The 24,496-nt window shown below is 30.6% G+C and overlaps 1 pseudogene; it reads right to left on the reverse strand.

Moving 5' to 3' along the window:
• Window positions 1–2,222: 2,222 nt before the first annotated feature.
• On the reverse strand, window positions 2,223–9,399 carry LOC149577558 (uncharacterized; annotated as a pseudogene).
• Window positions 9,400–24,496: the final 15,097 nt, after the last annotated feature.

Raw genomic sequence — 24,496 nt, forward strand, 5'->3', positions numbered from 1 at the left:
CAACATAGCTCAAAGAAGGAACTGATAGATAAATAAGTAATAAATAAAAGCTTATTTTTTTGGTGCTTTATGTAAGTACCATACTTTGAAGAGAGAAGTTTGGTTGTTTCTCTACCCATTAGCCATGTCTTGGCTATGTATATTACCATGTTTAAATGTGTATTGCAAGATATGGTTCTAGATATTATTATACAGTCATGAAAGTTAACAATTATGAAAATCGAAATAGTTCACACTTTTAAGATACCACATGTCTATGCTCTGGAGTACAACAGAGCATAAAATATAAGAAAACATTATAACAAGCCATGAAAATAAGCTTAGCACCATCACTGGAGATATTTTTGAATAATACAACACGAAAAATCATCATAGTAATGATTTTTTTTCCTTCATAGAATTCTTATTCAGCTATTCAACTAGTTTCGTGACCTGTCATAGCAAAGGCAAGTTTTTGTTACTCAAATACTCATATTTTATTTTACTATTCTATCAATTCTCGTAAGAATAAGTTGGTAATGGTTTGTAATATCATCCACCTTTGGTAAATGAGTGTACGTGTAAGTCATACTAAGCTAGTATAAAGATTGTTAACTTCTTAGTTGTCCTAGAAAATTTGCTCAAGCATCCGTAACATAGAAAATATCATCAAGAAAAAGCACTAGAGCTAGTCTAAATTTAGGAATTTTGTTGTAGAAATTCATCACCTACCTACCTTATTGTTTGCATATTGCCAATCTAACCATCATAACTATCTTTTTTAACACTTGTTTTGGTTTTGTTTTGCATTTTGTGACTGGACAATTTTACAACACATATCTTGTTTATTCGATAATGGCAACCTAAATATCTTGAATTTTATGAAAAAAAATTAAATATTATTTTTTAATTTTTATTGCAGCTCATACATTTAAAAAAATTGAAAACTACAATTTTATTATGTTTACAGCCTACGTAGACATCCTCATTGAGATTTTTTAACTTAAATTAACTCATGCATCTTAATAGAAATAAGCATGTGCATCATACTATATTGAGTAAAAAAAAAATTGACTGAGATAGCTAAAACCAATATGAACTATGCATGTAGATGCACATGCTTATTTTTCTACAAGATTAAATGAAAGTTGAAACTAATTTATAGATCAGCTGCAAACTATGCATGCTGAAATCTACAATATATGTTTAATTAATAATGCAGAGATTTACTTCAAACTTAATACTAACGACCCAAAGATTTGGTGAAGAATAGTTCACATAATAGAAGTGAAATTTCACAATTAAAACTAGAGATAGATGATTCCCACTTCTCATTGAATAACATCATTAATCTTGTAATAAATGAACTATATAGAACTCAAATCATAAAAAATGGTGGTTTTATATAATTAGACCATAAAAAGGTTTTCTATATTGATAACAAAACATGACTAAAATTTTCTAAATCATAACGAAACATGCATAAAATCATTTAGTTAGCACTTCCCCTATTTCTATACAGAAATGGAAATATATTACTAAAAAGGTCCACTAAATTTAAAAGATACTTTGCTGGAAAGAATGCTCACCATTTTTTGCAGGAAAGACATTGATATTACAAAATTCTTAGAGCATGTTCTGCTAGAGAGAGAGCTCATTGTCTTTTGCAGGGAAAACATAGACACAAATTTCCTTTTCAGAGATTCAATAACTGAACACTAAAATGGTCTATCAGATCAACGAGTGTTAAAAAATATAACATGAAGAAGCCTATGTCTGACATCTCTCCTTTGGATGAACTATGTTGTAATAGAACACAGGGGACACCTGTCGCTGTTCTTTGAAGAATTACTTTGTACAGACATTTGGAAGTCAAGTGAAATTACTTGTCACTACTCCCCAAGCATAATTTCCCACTGAATTTTTTGAGGAGGAAATTAAAAAGATTACTGGGATAAATCAGCTGAGGCAATAGAAATAGAAAGTTATAGAATGGGAAATTCTGTTTAATAAAAATTAATCTGCCAACCATAGGATATACCATGTGTTGTGCACTTTTCACGATTACCAAAGTAGGGACTATTAGAAAAGGGAGACTTGAAAGGTTTAGTCCCCGCCTTATATGGCAGAGACTAATAACTGTAAGCATTTGAATCACACCAGAATACATAAACTATAAAGCTACTTTACCGTTCACCTAATGAGACTGATTAAAACAATCAAACAATCAGATCCCTGCTTAGTAGAAGGAAATTGTAGCGCTTTAGTTTTATGTTACATTACATGATAGTCAATTATTACATTGTACAAAAGTTTAACATTGCACGGTCTTGAGAAGCGAAGAGAGAGAGGTTGTAGAGCGATAGCTAAACATGGTTGCAGCAGCAGGAGGGCCAAGAGTGGGACTTGTGAGCCCTATCATCATCAGATTTGAACTTGCAAAGCCCAGAGAGCAAATCATGGGAGACATCATCACCTGAACGCACGAGGTTCAGGAGCCCACAACACTCTGCTACACACCACACCTTCTCAACAATATCATCCACAAAACAAGACACACCGCACAGCCGGTGGAATCTCGCCCTCGTAACAGCAAAATTTAAGGACTGACGTATAAATGCTAGGACGCCACACGAAGTAATTGCAATGAGACTTCCAAGAACAACCCAAGAGAAGGTCTTAGTCTTACGTGCGAGCATGGCGTAGACTACGGCCATAAATCCATAAGAGGTGAAGCCAAAGCTACAACAAACAACCAAACTGTTGACAGTCATGAACAACATCTTGTCCCCTGTGGTGAGCTCTGAGCTCATCTCCCACATGATACAAACAAAGAGGGCTAGAAAGAAGGCTATGCAGTCGAAAATGATGAAGAGCTTAAAAGAAACGAGGGATATAAGAAGAGGGGTCCCTTGATCATCGTGTAGATGACTAGGGTTAGGAGCAGGGCTCCCTTCATTCTCTGTTGCGGGACTCTCCGAATTGAAACCGCCAGGGACAGTGAAAGCAGCGGCACATGTCATGGCAGCTAATAGCGCCGCCACAACTAGTTCTGCATTGCGCCTGTCTTCGTAGGCTTTGTTTACCATGAACCTTGCTTTCATGTACTTTTTATGGGTCACCTTTGGTGCACAGTACATGAATCGCTTGGATTTAGCTCTAAAATCTCCAAGTCTTCTTATTGTCCTGAAAGATTCCTAGTACTCCGTGACCTCTTTCGCTATTTCAAACGGTGGCTTGCCCTCGCTGTTGCGAACAAGCTTGTTCACCCCATGAACCTTCAGCAACAAATTCACCATCTACACAGCAAAAAGAAAAAGAACGAGGGACAATTAGTTGTCTGATCATTTCTTATTTACAAATAGCAGTCAAAAGAAGAGCCTGACCCCATAATACAGAAGAAGGCAGCTACCTCAGCTACTATCTAACCAATACATTTTCTATACATCAAAAACAAATTAGAGTTATTTGTAAACGCTTGATACAATTACTAGAGTTATAAAATAAAGAGGGTGGTAAGAAATCATCAATCGTTGAACCTAAAGATTAAGTGTTCTAAACATCTTGTTAAAAATAATGTTTATTATAGTAGCTGGGCATTTAATGCACAGTCCAGAACTTTCTACTTGCTTCTTGGAGCCTCTCTCTTTGTGCAAAATTTGAATTTAAAATTATGTAGAAATCTCTAGAGTGCTTCCTTTCTTGAAGCTTCTCAAGAACCCTCTAGAAATATGTATGAGCTCTATAAATAGAGCATTCCTCTCAGCTGTAATAACAAGAAGAAACTTTATAGCTCTTTGATATATTTGAGTTTTGCTGCTCTGTTTTTAAGCTCTGTTTTATGCTCTGTTTTTTATTCTTTGTGCTGCTGTTTTAATTCATCATGGTATCAGAGCATTTTCAGTTCTTTGGGCTGTGAATATATGATGTTTTTTGGAATGAATATATGTGTTTTTCTTGTGTGAATCTTTACATTTGCAGGCTGTAACTAAGGAGTGAACAGCAGTTTGGTTTGGGACAAAAAACTACATCAAAGGAAGGATATTGCAGCAAAAGAAAAGTTTTTTTTCTTCAACAAATTGGTGAGACTTTTTCAGTTTCAAGCTTGGGTGTACAAGTTCTTAAATATCTTTCATTCTCATCCAAAAAAAAAAAAAAGGGGAGAGAATTTAACAATGGAATCACTTGGTGTGACTTTGCCTACAGTTAAATTAAATGGAAAAAATTATTATGATTGGGTATCTCATGTTGAAATCACTCTAACCCTTCAAAATTGTTATGATATTGTGACTGGTAGTGAACAAAGGCCTACGAATCCAGGAAATGATCAAGATAATTGGGATAAAAGGGACAAGAGGGCAGCAGCACTAATCAAGCTTACACTTTCAGAAGAAGTTTTTCCAGAAGTGCGTAATGAGAGAAGTGGAGTCAAAGTTTGGGAGATTTTGAAAGATTTATATCAAAATTCAGGTGATGTATGGATCTTATCTCTCACAACTGAATTATACAATTTGAAATTATCAAGCTCACAAGAGATAGTCCCACATTTAAGTAAGTTAAAGGAAAAGAAAAATGAGCTTGCTTCTCTTGGAAAAGATATAGATGATAAAGATTTTGTGCAAATTATATTACAAAGTCTTCCAGGATCTTATCAATCATTTATAAGGGGTTTAGATACTGCAGATAAATTAAAAAGTATTAAATCAGAAGAATTGTGTGCTAAGTTGGTTCAAGAAGAGAAAAGACAAGTTAAAGAAAAAGAATCATTTGATGGTGAATCTCAAGCATTTGTAATGAAAGGAAAACAATATTATAAGAAGTCACAAGAAAATGAATCTAAAGAAAGAAATTGGAAGAATGAAAATAAGAGTATTTCATATATAGATCATAATAGAAGTAAATGGAAATGTCATTATTGTGGTAAAGTGGGTCATAAGGCAAATGAATGTTTCAAGAAGAAAAGAGATGTAGAAAAGAAAGTAAATAATTATCCAAAATTAGGAGATTCTAAAAGAAATGCATTTTGTGTTGCACTTAAAGAAAATAATACTTTCAAAGAAGATTGGGTTATTGATTCTGGTGCTACACAACACATGTCTCATAATGAGAATCAATTTGAATCAATAAGTGAAAATAATGTAGAGAAAATATATTTGGGGGATAATAGTGCTTTAGAAGTTAAAGGGACTGGTAATGTCATAATTGATAATGGTTTGTTCAAAAATGTGAAATTAGTCCCTGAATTAAAAACAAATCTGCTTTCAGTATCTCAAATTGCAAGTCAAGGACATAAAATAGAATTCTACAATGATAAGTGCTTAATCAAGGATGTCAATGATAATTATAGAGTCATTGCAATTGGTAAAATGGAGAATGGTTTATATAAATTTCAAGAATTTACTTCTAAATATGGAGATAAACATATGTGTGCTATTGCTCAATATGATGATATGAGCAGGTTATGGCATGAGCGTTTGGGGCACATCAATTTTCAAAGTCTCAAGCTTATGGAGAAATTACAAATGGTGCATGGGTTGCCAAAGATATCATTAAGCCCTAAGGTGTGTGAAGGATGTGCAATGGGAAAACAACATGTGGAAAGTTTTCCTCAAGGTAAATCATGGAGAGCAAAAACTCCTCTACATTTAGTCCATAGTGATGTAATGGGTCCTTTCAAAACATCATCAATTGGAGGATCAAGGTATGCCCTCACTTTTATAGATGATTATAGTAGAAGAATTTGGGTGTATTTTCTACAAAAGAAAGATGAAGTGTTTCAAAAGTTTAAAGAGTTTAAAGCTTTGACTGAAAAACAAAGTGGAAAGTACTTAAAGATACTAAGAACTGATAGAGGGACTGAATACATGAATAAAGCTCTTTTAGATTTTTGTAAAGAACATGGCATTAAAAAGGAATCAACTATCTCTTATTCACCCCAACAAAATGGTGTTGCTGAAAGGAAAAATAGAACTATAATAGAAATGGCTAGGTGCATGCTTCATTCTAGAAATCTAGAAGCTAAATTTTGGGCTGAAGCAGTTCATACTGCCGTATATATCTTGAATAGAACACCTACTAAGGCAGTTTTGAACATAACACCAGAAGAGGCATGGAGTGGAAGAAAGCCTACAGTATCTCATTTTAGAATTTTTGGTTGTAAAGCATATGCTCACATTCCTGATGAAAGGAGGAGCAAACTTGAAAGGAAAAGCGAGAAGTGCACAATGGTTGGATATAGTGAGGAATCGAAAGGATATAGGTTATACAATCCTAGAACTAATGAAATCTATATTAAAAGAAATGTATGGTTTGATGAAGATGTTAAGAATGATAATTCTCCAACATTATCTTTCTTTCCAATTTTGATTGATGAAGAAAATTCTACTTCTACCAATAGTCAAAGTCAAGGTGTGCAAACCACTACATGGGATGAGACTCAAGAAAGTGATAATGAAAATCCAAAGAAATTTAGAAGCATCAAAGAAATTTATCAAGAATGTCCTAGATATATATTTGCTAACTATGCTCTTATGACTAAGGTGATGCAGGTTGACACTCCAAACACATATGAAGAAGCAAAAGGAAAAGAAGAATGGGAAGCAGCTATGCAAGAAGAATACAATTCTTTGATGAAGAATGGAACATGGGAACTAACAACACTTCCAGAAGGCAAAAATGTGGTTGGTTGCAAGTGGACCTATAGAACCAAATTCACATCAGATGGAGCTATTGAAAAATACAAAGCAAGGTTAGTGGCTAAAGGTTTCTCACAAGAAGAAGGTATAGACTATACTGAAACCTTTGCTCCAGTAGCTAAGATGACTTCCATTCGTACAATAGTTGCTTTAGCTGCAAAGTTTGGTTGGAAAATTTTTCAAATGGATGTAAAAAGTGCATTTTTGCATGGTGACTTAAAAGAAGAAATTTATATGCAACAACCACCAGGATTTATTAAGTATGGAGAAGAGAATTTGGTGTGTAGATTAAGAAAATCACTCTATGGTCTCAAACAAGCACCAAGGGAATGGTACTCAAAAATTAACAAGTACTTCCTAGAAGTTGGATTTAAAAGAAGTAATGCTGATCCAGATGTGTATGTAAAATATTGTGATAATAAGGTTGTTATCATTGTATTGTATGTGGATGACTTGATTATTACAGGAAATCACGCACATGATATTGAGATAACTAAAAATCAACTCAAACAAGCTTTCGAAATAACTGATTTAGGACTAATGCACTATTTTTTGGGTATGCAAGTATGGCAAGAAGAAGGAAGAATCATGCTCTCTCAAACTAAATATGCTCTTGATGTACTTAAAAAATTCAATATGAGTGATTGTAAACCATGTAATACACCATGTGAAATAGGAGTAAAGTTAGGTGCTAACTCTACTCAAAAGAAAGTGGATGGAAAATTATATAGGCAGCTTGTTGGAAATCTTTTGTATCTTACTATAACTAGACCAGATATTGCATATGCAGTTGGTATTGTATCAAGATACATGGCAGATCCACACATTGAACACTGGAAAGCAGCTAAAAGAATATTAAGATATATTAAGGGTACTTACCAGCTTGGCATTGAATACAAATATGGAGGAGAACCTACTTTAGTTGGATATACAGATTCTGATTATGCAGGTGACATTGATGATAGAAAGTCAACTTCAGGATATATCTTCCATCTTGGATCAGGACCGATTTCGTGGAGTAGCAAGAAGCAATCAACAGTGTCACTCTCATCTACAGAAGCTGAATATATTGGTTTATCAAAGGCATCTCAAGAAGCATTATGGCTTAGGAGGTTACTTGAAGAATTGCATCATCCACAAGACTCTCCAACAACAATATTTTGTGATAATCAAAGTACTATCAAGCTAGCAAAAAATCCAGTATATCATGCAAGGTCCAAGCATATAGAAGTGCATCATCATTTTGTTCGAGATCTAATTGAAAGACAAGAGGTGGAGCTTCAATTTTGCGGAACAGAAGATCAACTTGCTGATATATTTACAAAAGCATTGTCTATTGTAAAATCTACGAAATTTAGAAATCTATTGCAGCTCAAAGATGTTCCCACTCTCTCCAAATAAACATTATGGGGGGGTGTTAAAAATAATGTTTATTATAGTAGCTGGGCATTTAATGCACAGTCCAGAACTTTCTACTTGCTTCTTGGAGCCTCTCTCTTTGTGCAAAATTTGAATTTAAAATTATGTAGAAATCTCTAGAGTGCTTCCTTTCTTGAAGCTTCTCAAGAACCCTCTAGAAATATGTATGAGCTCTATAAATAGAGCATTCCTCTCAGCTGTAATAACAAGAAGAAACTTTATAGCTCTTTGATATATTTGAGTTTTGCTGCTCTGTTTTTAAGCTCTGTTTTATGCTCTGTTTTTTATTCTTTGTGCTGCTGTTTTAATTCATCACATCTTATATGCTCGAATTTGTTCCTTGCTGCAATGTGCAAAGGCGTGTCTCCTTGTCGTACAATTGGCTGGTCATCTTGGGTATCTGCTGTGTCATTCAAATTTTTTTCTTCAGCCCTCTTGTTGTTCCTCAAAGGCCTTTGTGAGGGCTTGATTCCTCCATCGCCAGACGTATTTTGGGGACTTTTCTCCTCTGGAAGGTGCTGATCTTCTCCATCAATTGGAGTAGAATTCGTGGACAGCTGGTACGGTTCATTGATGAGTTTTGACAAGTCTACCTTTCATCTCTTCATTAATATTCAGCAATTTCGACTTGGTTAAGCTCCACGATGCAGTGCAGGGAGTTTGAAGTGTGAGTTACTAAAAGCTCTACGGCTTCTCTGACACTCAAACTTACTGCCAATTTTAGTGGAGTTTCTCCATCGTTATTGGCAATATTACACAAATCGCCATCGAAGTCAACCAAAGTTTCTACCAGCTTTTGGTAATCTTCCCTTACAGCCAAATGTAAAGCCGTCTCTCCTTTTCCATCGGTATTTTTTATTTTGTCGATGAAACCTGCAGGAACCACCTCATTAAGCAAGACAAACAAAGTAAACATAGCTTTTAAGTCAATTAAAAAGGTGTAAGAAGAGATTGACCTGATTGTTGCAGCTTTGGTAGTATCTCTCCCAATGAAGGATTAGTCTGTCTGAGATGGTTTATGGCACCGACTAAATCACCCCTTTCACAAGCTTCAAAGAAGGCCGATTTGTATTCCGATTTGCTCTGCATTTAAAAAAGATAACTTTCGTCACGTTGCAGCTTAAGGCTGCTCAATAATTTCAAGGCGGAGAATGGCTTAGATCTTTATTGGCAATTTACTTACCACCGACATTGGCTCTTGCCTAGTAAAGTGTGAATTCAGCTTAGATGCGTAGGGGTTATTTATTTTCCAGGACCCAACAGGAAGTTCGATTTGGCAGATGCTATCGTATTCTTGTTTCATCATTCTCTACGTCTGTAGCGTGACATCACCTTAGATTCCTCCATCACATCACTGTCATTCACGACTATGAGGCACCTTATAATGGCACTATGTTATTAATATTTTGACTTATTAGTACCACGGAACTAATGTTTTGGTGGTCCCATTTCAATTAATGATAAAATAAGGATAATGATAAAGTTGCATTCATTGCACATTCATTGTGAGGAGATAAAGATGAGTCAAAGTTAATTGTAAAAGTTGTAGAGGACAAGGTGAGGGTTTTTAGAGAGCCGAAAAAGAAACTAAACGTCCTAAGTTTTTCTATCTTTTTCAAAAGGGAAGAGCTGTAGGAGGATATCAGCGACACTGTGTACTATTATGTGCAAAAATTTGGTGTCATTTGGCTTCAAATAGATATGTGAGGATGGAATTATCAGTTGCTAGGGTTATGTGATAGTAATGTTTCATGTCTTTTACTTTGTTCAAAACCTACAATTTCAGGAACATCTTCCTTAAAATGCAATATATATTTAGAAGTATGATACCCAAGTATATACCAATTTTCGTTCATTTGATTTCCTCTTTAGAGATGTTTAATTCAATACATTGTTCTGCTATAATAGTGCGTAAGGAGTGTTTCAAATTATTAGTCCCTGTTTGTACGATTGAAAACTTATTATAAAACTAGGTGCGCCGCTAAGGCTTTGAAAAAGAGAAATTGGATTCCTTTCTATATACCCATTTTGCTCAAGAAATGAAAATTGGTTTCAGTAAGTGAATTTATCTACATCAACGGTCTGTAAGAAGTGGTTTGAAATAATTTATGTTTGTGTCTGGCCACAAAGTTTGAAAGCCTATTATTGGTCTGTCCATGTTAGTGTAGTTAAACATTTGATGAAGCACATGCCTAAGCTTACTCATTACTTCTCATGAACAATTATAAACATGTCTTTTCCTATAGATTGCAAAATCTCACTTTTTTTTCCTTTCTATCAATGGCGATGATATCTTCAATGTTTTCACTTTTAGAGAGCTTTTTGAACTCAATTTGCATTTACTCAGCAAAGAAAGCACCTCAATGTTTGCAATGTTGGGTTTTGCAGAGAGTCAAATGAATATATAGTTTGGGGCATTTCTAGACCGAAGGTATTATGCTAAAATGAAACTCCTAGAGCCGATGATTCAATTGACCATTTTTCCACAGGTTATCCAATTCACTAATATGTAACAATTAATTTTTTTATTATATAATTCATAATTGTTTACCTATATTCTTTGTCAAATTTCTTCATTTTTGACCGCCTCTGTCCAATATGGTGCCTTTCACTATATGCACTGACAAAATCATCTTATTACTCTAATTCAAAGTTATAGGAAAAAGCCTAAAATAAGATATAGATATCAACACAAATTCCGCAATATACTCTTGTAACCCACATGGATAAAAAACTAAAAATGAAGCTCTGATTAATGATTTCTGATAGCAAGTCAAAACCCCAAAGCCATCTTAAATCAAACATGTTCAAATAAGTATCAACAAAAAATTTTGAAAATGTGAAGAAACATACATAGTAGTGCATTGAACTTGAAATTCAAAAAAAATCTTTCATTTTCAGCCCACTCTTCTCTCATAGCATTACAAAGTTCTAGCTACCATCATGCCTCTTTCTAACCATCTCACTTCTACATATTGCAGGAACAACCAACAAATGTAGCAACAATAACTTACAAGGATGGAGGAACTGCCCTGAAATCCAACAAAAATATATTAGAGAAACAATACCATTTTACTTTTGTGCCATTAAAATATACCTGCAAGCTTATCTATTTGACATAGTCATAAAGCCATATCTGTAGCCAACAAAAAGTAGATTGTACATATGAACTTTTATACAACTGCCACTACATAACAATATTTTGTTTCCATAGTTTTCGAAGACATAACATCATTTTCACACAAACAAATTTGAAAATTGCATCACTGAGTAATATCTATTTCTAAAGATTTGATTCATGTTCTTTTTTCAAATACGCTAGTTTGTTTCTAGTGCTTAATTTTATATACATGAAAATGTATATAATAATAATGCCTTCTAAAAATTTTGCATATTATTTTCCAAACTCTTTGTTTAAAAATTTAAAAAATTCTATTCTAACAGATGCCAACTCTAACTACCACTTTCAAATTTTAGTAGTTTTTGTCAACACTTCAAGGTAGCGACTCTAGCGCTCTACAAGAGCTCTTGTTATATATAATTCTATTTTGCTTTGGGTTGTGGGAATGATTTCTTCGGTAATAATAATTATTTTACAAATTATCTATTTGGGAAAAAACTATTTGTTTCCATTAAATGATGGTCGGTAAAAAGATTTAAGCCTATTTTCTAAGGCTTTAATTTTTTTATATAAATGGTGTTACACAAAGCAATTAGTCTTAAATCATCTATCTCCTCATAATTGCATTATCAAGTAAGTGTTGTTAAACTCATGTAGAATAGTACAGATATAGGAGTACCTTTTATTTCCTCCCATTAGTTTACTCTTGAATCATGTTGAACAAAATTATATTAAAGCCATCAACCCCAAGGATTTATCTAAGTGTATTTGAAATACAACTTCCTTACTCTCTATTTGTGAATTTTTTCTATTTCATCATTGGTTGTCATTATGAGTTACTAGTCTAGCAATTGAGGATAGTGATGTTTCTTTATCATTGAGATTAGAGGCATCCAAATTATTTACCATATTATAGTAAAAAATCACAAAGTCTTTTGCTAGTTCTTTTGAGTTTTCAACAATATTTCCTAATGGATTTTTATCTTAATTATCATATCAATTGTTCATTAATATTTATTACTATTATGAAATAATTTTGTGTTTTTCTCTTTCTCAAGGAGTCATATTTTCCTTGATTTTCTTTTCCAAAAGGTTTCCTCTTTTTTCTGAGAGATCTTCATGTTTAGCCAGTGACTCTTTTTGTTTGTACCAACTTTCTTCATTCATGCCATGCCTTATTACTTCTTTACTTAAATTTTTAGTGTCTCATTCAACATTTATTTTCTAATCAAATATGTCTGTTGATATGTTCCCTATTCTATTAAATTAGTATATGATTCTTATGGAACTTAAGTTTACAAGTACATAAGAAAATTTTAGATTCTTAAAAAGTTTCCTCTCTACACCAATTTTTTAACAAGCTCATATAACAATATGTTGGAACCTCATATTTTAAAATATAAAAAGGTTTCTAACTTGTTTACTCAATTAAGAGTGATGGGATTCAACATTGGTTAAAATTTCTAATGCAAGTGTGTAGTTAATTGTACTTTAATATCCATTAAATAAAAATCTATACAATCTTTATGCTTTTTGAATAAAACCTTATTTCTATCATTCCAACTAAATAATCCATTTCCTATTTTTAAGTCTATTATTTTATTATTGTTTACTTATTGTTGAAAAATCTTCTAGGGATTAAGAGATATTGTTGGAGCCTCCCTATTTTAAACTACAATCTAGGAACACATTAAAATCTCCCCTCAAAATGAGTGATCTTGGTTATTTTCATTACTGTGTCTTTATAAATTTAGTCATACATCTTTTTTATCTAGTGCATTAGTGGGACCATAAATTTTTCTAATACAAAAATTCAAATGACTACTTATGCTCCTAATAATACTAGTCATTGAATTTTATTTTGTTGATTTGGTTTTGTAATTTAAATTTCAAGGGTCCCGTGAAATGACAAGGCCACCTAATGCACTATTAGACTCTACTCAATTTGACTTCCATAGGCCCAACTTTTGAGTATTTTTTTGTTTCTTCTTTTCTTAATTTAGTTTCTTGTAATAATATGATGTCTAATTTAAAAATTAATGTGTTGCATTTTAATAGTCTCTACCTAATAGTGACATTTATGCTCCTAACATTCCATGTAGTAATCTCCATTGATGCATTGGAAGTTCATGTTGACAATGTTAGCATAATACGTTGTTAAGGATAAATAACATACATGATTTGATATGTATTACTAAGGTTCTTAATAATTGTAAATATAATGATAAATCTTTTTGGGTTGTAAAATGTGAGCTAAATATTTAACATACCTCTTGAATTAGGTGACTTGTCCAAACTGGGAAGCCTCAAAAATTTGAAATTATTTTTTTGTTCTTTTAGTCCTTTTGAAATATATGGTAACCTCACACTTCCTCCAACATGTGTCATAAATCACCAATAGTAAAGCCCCAAAAAAATTACCATTAAATATCTAGTAGCTCTACCCTTGTATATGGAAAAGGTTTCACACGGGCATGACTATGATACCATGTAGGTGGTAAATAAATCATGGATAACCAAAAAAAGAAAACATGTCTTCCATAAGAGAGACTGCAATATATAATATTTCTTGATTATTGCACTATAATAAGATTTATTGAATATTGAGATATTTACTATAGCATATTTTTTTTATTAAGAATCAAATGGGTTCTATGGGGACTCAAAACCCAATATAGAACTTACAAAGGATTAATAATAAAGCCTCAAAAATATAGAGAGATAAAGAAAATTAGCATCCCCACCGCCTAAACCCAAGTACCTATAGCCAACAACAACATTTATAGTTGGTTTTCAAGGGATCCCAAAACTATATACAAGAGAGTTCTAAATTAAGCAAATAAAAGATTGCAAACCTAGTTTTCGGCAAGGGAGAGAAAACCCTAATCCAACTTAAAGGAAAAAACCAAGGTTTTCATTTACCTCTCTTCTTCTGGGAGCATAAATTTGTGTTTAAATGAGGGGAAGACTTCTTATGGTATATTCTAATAACTTAATTCCACCCCTCCTCAACCAAATAAATCTCCTCATATGAATCCATAAAAAGAAATTTAGCTACAACATACCTAACAACCAAAAGCTGACTAGAAATAGGCCAAGCACTAGAGGAAATAATTGCATCAAAATCAACATTAGCATAAACCCTAACACCACTAGCCTTTCCTAGGAAAGGATAACCCATATGAGTAGAAGGTATAATGAAGGAATCATATAAAGATTGAAGACTAGCTATGATAATATGGTATCTAAGACATTTACTAGAAGACCTTGGTGGAAAAGAACCAACACCAAAGCCAATAGTAGCAACATCCATACCAACCACATCACTATCCATAATAATACTAGTAGCATCCATCAGAGTAACAATAATACAATAGGCAAAAAAAAATTCAACGGTCTCAGCAACAAAGAATCCTACACACTCACCGTTTCACCAAGAAGAATCCTTTTTAGGGTTAACCCTTTATAAGACACATTGATGCTCCAACTACCTAGTAGCATAGCATTTTCTACATCTAAATGAAATACCTTCATAGTTCAAAGTTTGAATCCAACTACCTTTAGGAAGCTTCAATTTGAACTTTTCATGTAATCCCTTAGAGGTATCTACATCCACAAGGATTCTCGCATAAGTAGAGAGCATAGTATTTGATGAGTTGTCATCAACCATTAAGAAATCATATATAGATTCTTGTATAGCTTCCAATAGATAATCAATCCAAAGATAAAGAGCTAGGTAAGAAAGCCTCAACCAAATAAAAAACTTCGTAAAAGATTCAAAAGAAAGGAAAAATTAGGGTGCCACAATTTTACCATCAGTGGGTGATGATGATTAGACCAAGTGAAATAAAAAGTGTAGAGGATCTTCTTTTGATCCACAGCATTATCAAACCTAGAGATAAAAAACCCTTGGCCATAGGAAAATTATGAATAAAAATTGCTAGTATGGGTTCCCACACTAAATAAATACACTTATGCAAAATGGGAAGACTTGGTCATAGGCTTTGGAAGTGACAAAAGATAACATGATCAAAATTATTAGAGAAAGAATCTCTAATTTCTTTCACCACATCCTCCTCTAAAGAGGTGAATATAGGGTTAGAAATAGGAAATGGATCCTTCACCTTTGAACCTAGTCCACCACAGGGAAGAGGAATTGGAAACACTTCCATGACCCTGGCAGTAAACTATAGAGAACCAATAGATTGAGGTACCCTAGCAACCAAAAAATAACTAGTAGATGGGGAAAAACCAGACCCACTTCTAGTAAAAGCCATAATGCTAGTGCAAGCCATAGTCCCACTACTAGAACCAACAACACTACTACCAAAACTACCAATAATACCCATAGAAACCCTATGGGAGGAACAAATACAAACATAATAGTAGCAATTAGTAAAACCCTAAAACTAGCACCTAGAATAGCACCAATGATCATGCCACAATAGATACCAACCACACATGATCTAGTAACAACAACAATAGGAAATAAAACCATAGTGCCAACACCTGAGAAAGTGCCAATGCCAATACCCAAACCTATTAGAGTAAAGCTAGCAATTACATTGGCAAATGATAGAACGCTAGCACCAATCCATACAAAAACACCAACACTAATGCTAACACCCAAACCAATCATATTAGTTCTAGCCACAATAACAAAAAATAATAAAATCTTATTACCAACACCTATGCTTGCCCCAACACTAGTTCCAATGCACATGCCAACACCCAAAACCATTCAAAGAAAAGCCAACAACAACACTAGCAATTGGTAGAATCTTAGTAGTAAAACCCATGTCAACACTAGCATTAGTACTCCCACAAGGAAAAACCTTAGTGCCAGTAACTATGCCAACACTAGCCCCAACACTAGAAGCCATGCTAACCCTAGTATCCAATAACATTGTGTATAATTTCTTTTTGTTAAGCTATCAAATTTATGTTACAAATATCCAAGAGATCTTTCTTATAAATGCAAAGTGAGATGTGGTATGAAAAATGATAATGTGACAAAAAATTATTCTAAATAAAAATAATAAATATCTAGCAATTTGAAAGTAAATGAGGTTAACATGGCCCAATTATTACAAATATTGAAAACGTTTCCTAGGGTTGGTCTTAGTTAAGTTAACATGTAAATATCTCCCTTAATTAGGTAATTAAAATGTACAAATCCTGGACTAGGTACTAGATTTTATTCATTCTAACATGAGAATTTACAAATGGGCCCTTATTACATCTAAATAATTAGATGGTTTGGCTATATGAAACTTATCTCCAATGAATAAAACTAGGTACTATTTAGGACTAAGTTAATATGCTTACATGGGTTATTTAAAAGAAAGCATCTTAGACACATGTATTTACTACATAAGAACATCATATTACATAGAAACATTTGAAATCTTTGAAGGAACTTGAAACACTAAAATTTATAGATGAAGTTGGTGACAGAAGAATCTTGGTACAAACATAACCTTTATGACTTGCTATATTGATTTAACTCACCACTCATCCCGTCATATACTTACATAGACTACATGGGGTATATAAGCATGAATAGGAGGATCAATAATAGAGTTGATATTATTCATGTATGTAAGTTTTCAAAGAAAAAATTGTGAATTATCTACATAAAATTGCCTAATAATTTTATAATTGTCCATGCAATGAAATGAAACTATGTGTACTAAATGAAACACAAAATATACTTAGTCACATTTTTTTTTTGACACTACAACCTTCCCATGATCACTTCACTTAGAAAGGAGTATTAAAATATTAAAAAAGATCTATCAAATGAATTGATTCTTAACCTTGAACATGTACAATACATAAAAAATTAACTAAACAGTAACAACATATTAAAATATCTATTTACAATTGAAATATTATTGTAATCATGATCTTTATTTAATTTATATTATTTAATGTCAATTCATTATTACATACAAGATTGACATATAATGGAAACATAACTTTAATGGCTTTCCAAAGGATAAATTTAGTATTTGAAGAAGAAATTGTAGAATTCTAGTAGAGGTTTTACCAAATTGGAGAAATATGCAGTCACATTAGAAAGGATATGAAAACAAATATTGAAAAATGGTACTGAAAAATTAATGATTGTATAACACATCACATTCCTCAAAAGAATTAGGTATGCCCCTAAGGTTATTTATTTTCACCACTAATTCATATCTTGCACGATGATCAAATTCTCTCTTTAGAAGACTATGGTAAAAAATAGACCCCATGAAGTTATGCTTGGAAAATCGATTTGTAAGGGTTAATAGTGGGTTTCCAAGCAAGAGAAGGATGGCATCATCTCTATAATGTTTAGAAATCTTATGGAAAGAATGTAAGGACATTTTAAATATTAAAATCTCCTTATATTTCATAAGGATTTGTTGGCTAGATAGCGACGGGTCTCATGTACTACTCTAAAATTACTTTCATTCTGCATGTCGAATTAATGGGTTAGTTGAAGGATACATGTACAAATTTTCTACATTCAATCGACTAAAGAGTGACTGGGATAAGATTGGCTTGATGAGATTGAGAGTGACCGCATTGTAATTTTTTCTCTCAACAACACTAGACTTAGAATGATTATGGTAGGGTAATGACGTGCCCTAACATCTCTCTGTATATATATAATGGGTCAATTCAAGGGTAATGGCTACTCAGCTAGTTAATTCGATATGGTTGGGTGAACCCATGTCCATGCCCTCAATGCAACCATGTCCATCAAACCTGTCAGTCTTTTGTATGCATGCAAATCATATCAAACTTGGTCGTTGCTACTACATCAAGCGCGATTGTAAGAAAATTTAAAAAGGTAAACCAAATAGTATATATATGAAGAGGTTTAGTTTTATTTTACATTACTATTTAATATATAACTTATTTTAAAATTATTAAATGTTATTTTATTAATATGATTATTAAATTTTAAAAACTTTAAATAATATTTCGAAATATAATTTAAAAATAATAATTATTCAATCATATAAAAGAAATAAAATATGATTTTATAGATATTATCAAAAATATAATAATATTTTAAAAAATTTTAATTTTAGATTTTAAATTAACTGTAATGATTGTATCAAAAATTTAAGAATATTATATTAAATTAAAAAGATCTTAAATAAATTAATAATTTTTTTATCAAATTATTTTTTATCAATTATGTTTAATAATTATTTTAAAATTTTATATTTATAGAAAATTACACTATTTTTATTATTTATTTAGTTTAGATTCTTTACCAAAGTTTCATACAATATGAACAATTCTTTTTTTATCACTATTATATTCATTACAATATGAATTAGCATTTGTAATTATTTTTTTGATATGTAGTAATTGAATTAATAACATTAAAAAAATAAATATTAGTACAAAATATAAAAGTTTTTTAAAAAGATATAATTTTCTAAAATTAAAACACATCTACAAATATATAAACTAAATTATTGGTAAAGAAGGAAAATCATCAAACAAAATTTATAAAATTCAAAATGAAGTGTTATGAAATCCAAGTCAAGAATTTATAGATTAAACTTACAATGTAATTTAAAAACATATTAATAGATTAAATATAAATAAAATTGTAAAACTATATCAGTTTTAGTTTTTATTACTAATTATTATAGTAAAGTTATTTTAAAATCCAATTACTAAGAATAATTTAAATTAGGTTAGTTGAAATATTATTTAATTTAATATATTATTTTCATTTTTTTAGGTTAAAATACAAAACAATAGATAAACAATAGCTAACAATAAATCCCAAAAATAATATGATAAAAATATAAAAAATAATTGTAACATTTTAAATAAGACGTAAATAAATAAAATTAATCATAATATTAAAAAATTGAATAAAAATAAAAATATTTATATTCTAAATAATTATTTCTATAGATATATTTTAAAAACAAATATTTTATTAATAAAAAATATATTTATACATCTTTAAACTATATATATATATATATATATATAACTTACCAAAACTTAATTTAAACTTTAAAAAAAATACTTAATTTTTTAAATTTAAACTTTTAAAAAACACTTAATTTATGAACTCTTTTAAACTCTTCCAAATAATACATTTATTTTTAATTCTTTTAAAACTCTTAATAAATGCTATCTTTTTATGGAGTTCGTACTCTGCATGGCAATGCAGCACCTAAAAGATTGACAGAAAATTGATAGCAGATGAATCAATGGTCATGGAGGGGCATTCCCATGGCATTCAACCATGTTGAAATATCCGGCTACCTAGCCGTTGCCCAAATCAAGGGTACATCTTTCAAGAGCTCTTCTTTGACATCAGAGCATCGTGGAATGAATAAAAGTTTGTTTCCCTCATGATGTGACAATATCTTGACCGGACAAAATTGGTGTTCATTTATAAAGGACCTCCAAATTTGAAAGTCAAACATGAACATGAATGAAATAGAATAATAGTTAAAAAAAATTTAAAAAGGAGAAATTCAAATATGGACTATGATATTAAGTTGAAAGGCACAAGAGAATTAGAGGAGAAATCCATATATGGGCTATGATATCAAGTTAAAAATAATGTAGAGGAGAAACTAGAGGAGAAATCCAAATATGAACTCTACAAATTAAAAAACCAATCCATTATATTTATAAGAAAATATGTAATAAATGTTATTTTCACTATAGCCTAGAGTTGATTGGAGTATTGATGATAAACAATTGGAATCGATGGTGGAAGGTATGGGTGGTTTGTATTGAACATATTCAAAAATTTCTCCATGGTCTTTGTTGACCATTTGATCTATGCCCACAGTTTGTTGATAATTAATTGACAATTCTCATAATATTGATGGCGAAGATAAGGATATTCACTATTTATTTATAAGTCATGATGAATCACTTTTTCTGTGAGAGGTAAGAATAGTGGGTGGGATGTGGATGGGACATATATCTAGCATTTGGTATGTTCGCTACTCTATAGGATTATCAATACATAGTTCTAAATTAAAATATTTGCACGCACCTGTTTAAATAGATAATTGTGGTATAGAAGTTTTAAATTGTAATAAAAGGATAGTTTTGAATAATTTTTTATTTTAGTAGAAGCCATAGAACTTTAGAGATCTTCAATTAATTTGCATGATAAACAAATTCTAAAACTCTAATTATTTGATGAAAACATTTTCAAAACCAAAATTTGAAGTAATATTTGTTTTTTCTTATTAGTTGGAGACAATTTTGTTGAGATTTTTTTTCAATACAAAATGAATAACAAAAGAATGGGTAGAAAGAACTATGAATTGATTGCATTGTGAGGGTTTATGTCATGCTCCAATATGGTCCAATAACAAAAGTCACATAAGAGTTCTAAGGTTTCAAATTCATTGAGAAGTTTATCAATGCTTCTTGGTTTCTTATAGTAGGGTTTTGTAGATCAATTTACTTGACCCATATATCAACATGTCAACATTGACATGTAGAGAAGGAGTTGCCCTATCTTCTCTCAACATTGCTAGTAATAGCCAATATTATACTCGGAGCATAAATCCATGTCTTTTCTTAAATATCAAATTTAAGATGAAGTTAAAACCTTAATATTTTTAAAAATAATTTTCCCATTTCTACTTTAAGGAACTTTAAGATTTCTCCAAAGCCATAACCATAGACCTACATGTTTTATGTCTTGTTTAAAAGGCCTCATTTTTCCATACATATCTACCACAATAGTTTTGTTGAAAATGATTTTATAGGGAAAAAGTAATTGACTTAAAAGCAAGATCCAATGTCAAAAGAGTCATCACAATGTAGGAATCTAGTCTCTACTCTCTTTCTATAGTCATACCTTCTTAATCATACAACACAGACTATGATGCAACATATTTGCACCAGTTGGACGCCATCCCCGTATACATACATAGACATACATCATTCTTTACCATATCATTCAAATCATATTAATAGGGCACATTTAATGAGTTATTGAGGAAAGCAAATGTGTAAAGTGTAGATTGCCAATTTAAAGATAAATTTATAATAAAAAAAGAATAATTAGTGAGTTGCATTAATGGGAAATCAAATATTATCAATATAATTTAATATAGAAATTATCAAAATTAAATTATAGTAATTTAATATAATTTGTTAATTATTTAAATAAATTTATAATTTTATATGATTTTAAAATTTAAAATCATATTTTCATAATTTTTAAATTGTATTAGATAGATTGTAAATCTAATGATAACTTCAATTATATTGAATTATTCAAATTAAAGAAGAGCTTTGTAAAGCTCTAGCCTAATGCCAAATTTTAGTAAAAATTACAAGGAAATCAACTTTAAAATAGATAAATATATTGGTATAAGCTTTTTCACTACATTCATTTTCCTGATTTTAATTTCACTTTTAAACATAATGATATAATGTGCATTTTTATAGTTAGAACTTCAAACTAGTACAGGAGCATTGAGAGTACCTTGTACATACTAGAGTTTTGAAGAATTTCAATACCCTAGTATGAAAATCCTCATTGAATTTTGGTGTCCTATTTTTTTTTAATAAAAATAAAGCATATTTTCTTTTTTCCATTAATGACTTTCAAAACTATTGCTACTAAATCCAATTGCTTCATTTAGAAATTCAAAAAATATTTAACCAATGAAAAATAAGCTAAAAGCAATATATCTCTATAAAAGTCTATTTTGAATGTTCTAAAAAGTTAGGATTTCAAAATATATAAATAAAAAATTGTCTTAAAATAAAATTGTGAGCTATTTTAGAAATCTTAACTTTTTAGAACATTCAAATCAAAATTTTTAGAAACTCTAGAATAAAGATATATTATTTTTAGCTTATTTATTGTTTAATTACATTGTACATTTTTTGAAAAGTAAATGAAAAAAAAGAAAGAAAGAATAAATTGTGAACAAATTCAAATTAAAAGTTCTAAAGGAACCAAATATTACAAATGTGCAAACTAATAGTAAAAGGTTGAGGCCAAAACATAAGTCTTTGCCTATATATGTAGGTGGGTCTAATAATTTTAAAATAAATATATGTAAGCTAGTTTGTTTGTTTTTTTTTTTTTTTCTTAAAATATTAAATTATACAGCAATCTATAATAATGTTTTCATGTAATTCATTAAAATCTACTTGATTTTTACAATTTATTACTTAATTGAAATTGAAATTGAAAATATTTTCATTTAATTTTGTTAGTTTAAATAGTTGTCCAATCTTTATAAAATTCTAATATTTTCTTTTGTACAATTCACTCCATTTAATTATAAATATATTTATAAATATTTTATTATTTTTTAGATTATAGATTTATAAATTATTATTGTATGATAATTTATCATGATTCCTTATTAGTTACTACATATTTAGGACTGTCAAAATTATGTTCTTATTCTTAAAATAAATAATAAATTATCTAGGAGTCATATTTTAATTCAACTACAATTCAATGATCAAAATAAATAAAGCAATAAGAAACTTAAAAATAATTAAGTTATTCATATATTCTTTCAAATTATTCAATTGAAAAAATAATATCAAATGATAATAAAAAAAAATAATAGTATGTTATTATTAAAATAGTAAAATTATATTATCTAAAATATAATCAAAGAATAAATACTTTTAAAATATTCAATTTAACTAAAAAAAAGTTACATAACATATACAAATTAAATTTATTTAAATTAAAGAACATATCAAAATTTGAATTATATTAATTGCTAAAACAATCTATATGATGCACTTCATGCTATGACACTATTTATTTTTTCTAACAACACATTTATGCAAGTTGATTTGATAGACACGAAACAAGGTTATTTCTATGACTAGCATATGGGGGAATGATATCAACCTGGTGAAAATGTGTTTTAGTATAGTCGGTGCCCTAATCATACATACCCATCCCATTCTTTATGTAGTCAAATCCTTGGTTGGCATACCAAGTATGTAGTGCCTGCCCCTAGGTCGTATTTTAGTTATCATTGTTGAACTCTTTTAGAGCTACTTTTATGTTGCTGGTTAGTAACATTATTTTGAGACTATCAGATATTGTGTGAGGGATTTAGTTGATATGTGATAAGAACACTTAGACTTTACATTTCATGTATGCATGATGATTATTACATTATTTTCAGTTATTGATTAATTAGATGGTTTATTATCGCATGTGTTTTCTTATGGATACTTACCCCATACTTGCATGTGTATGGTGTGCGTGTTTGTTCTTATGTATGGTGTGTCTGACGTGGTTAAGGAAGGGAGTCGTAGTCACTTGCTAGTCGGGATCTACACGATGCACCACTTCCTACCATTGCCTGGTTAGTTTAGTATATATTGTGCTTGTACATGCATGGTTTTTATGCAGGTTGCAGGTATTGGGTATCGACTTTCTTGAATTGCCAGGATGAGTGTAGCCTATTGCATTATCTCAATGATAAGAGAGGGGAGATAAATTCTCAAGTCCAAATCCCAACCCTTTAAGCCATTTGTCCTAATTGAAAATTAGGACAAGTATCTGAGTTGAGTACCCTTCGAATATGTTGGATAAAGTAATTCGTGATATAACCCTTGGTTTGATTTTGTATGTATTTTGGCTATGATGGGTTTCATATTTTTACCTTGTGAGTCTTTGGTGTATTTTCTATTAATTAAGCCTAATTAAAAGATTTAATTAATGGTTTAATTAAATGGAAAATTATTATGATATTTTAATATTTATTTTATTTAATTAATTGGGAAATTAATTAAATTTGAAAATAAAAGTTATAACTTTAATGTTGGAATGTGATAATATTTATTTAAATAAATAAATATTTATCAATTAAGCTTTGGAAATAAATGTAAAAGTGAAAAAAAATATTAAAGTTTTAAAAAGATTCTAGATTTCATGTAATTAAAATATAAATATATTAAGATTAAATAAGTGGAGATATTAAAGTTAGTGCATGAGATTTAATAAATAAATAAATTAAATTAGAAAGAGTAAAGTAAATATTATATTAATTAATGTGCATTATTTTAATGTTTTCTCACATAGGAGTTTGCAAATTCTCGAGAGTTGTCATGTAGACAACACAAGAGTTTGCACTCTAAGAATGCACAAGTTGTCTACACTTAGGAGTTAGCATTTTATTTGAGCACATGGTGTCTACAACCTTATGACTCGTCTAGAAGGTTGGAGTAGACTCATGCTTAGTTGTCATGCTTATCTTCTAGTTGTTTCTAGAGACATTCTAGG

Source organism: Cupressus sempervirens, chromosome 1 (genome assembly GCF_028749045.1).
Source record: "Cupressus sempervirens isolate cs-2001-9-10 chromosome 1, ASM2874904v1, whole genome shotgun sequence".
Lineage (NCBI taxonomy): Eukaryota > Viridiplantae > Streptophyta > Pinopsida > Cupressales > Cupressaceae > Cupressus > Cupressus sempervirens.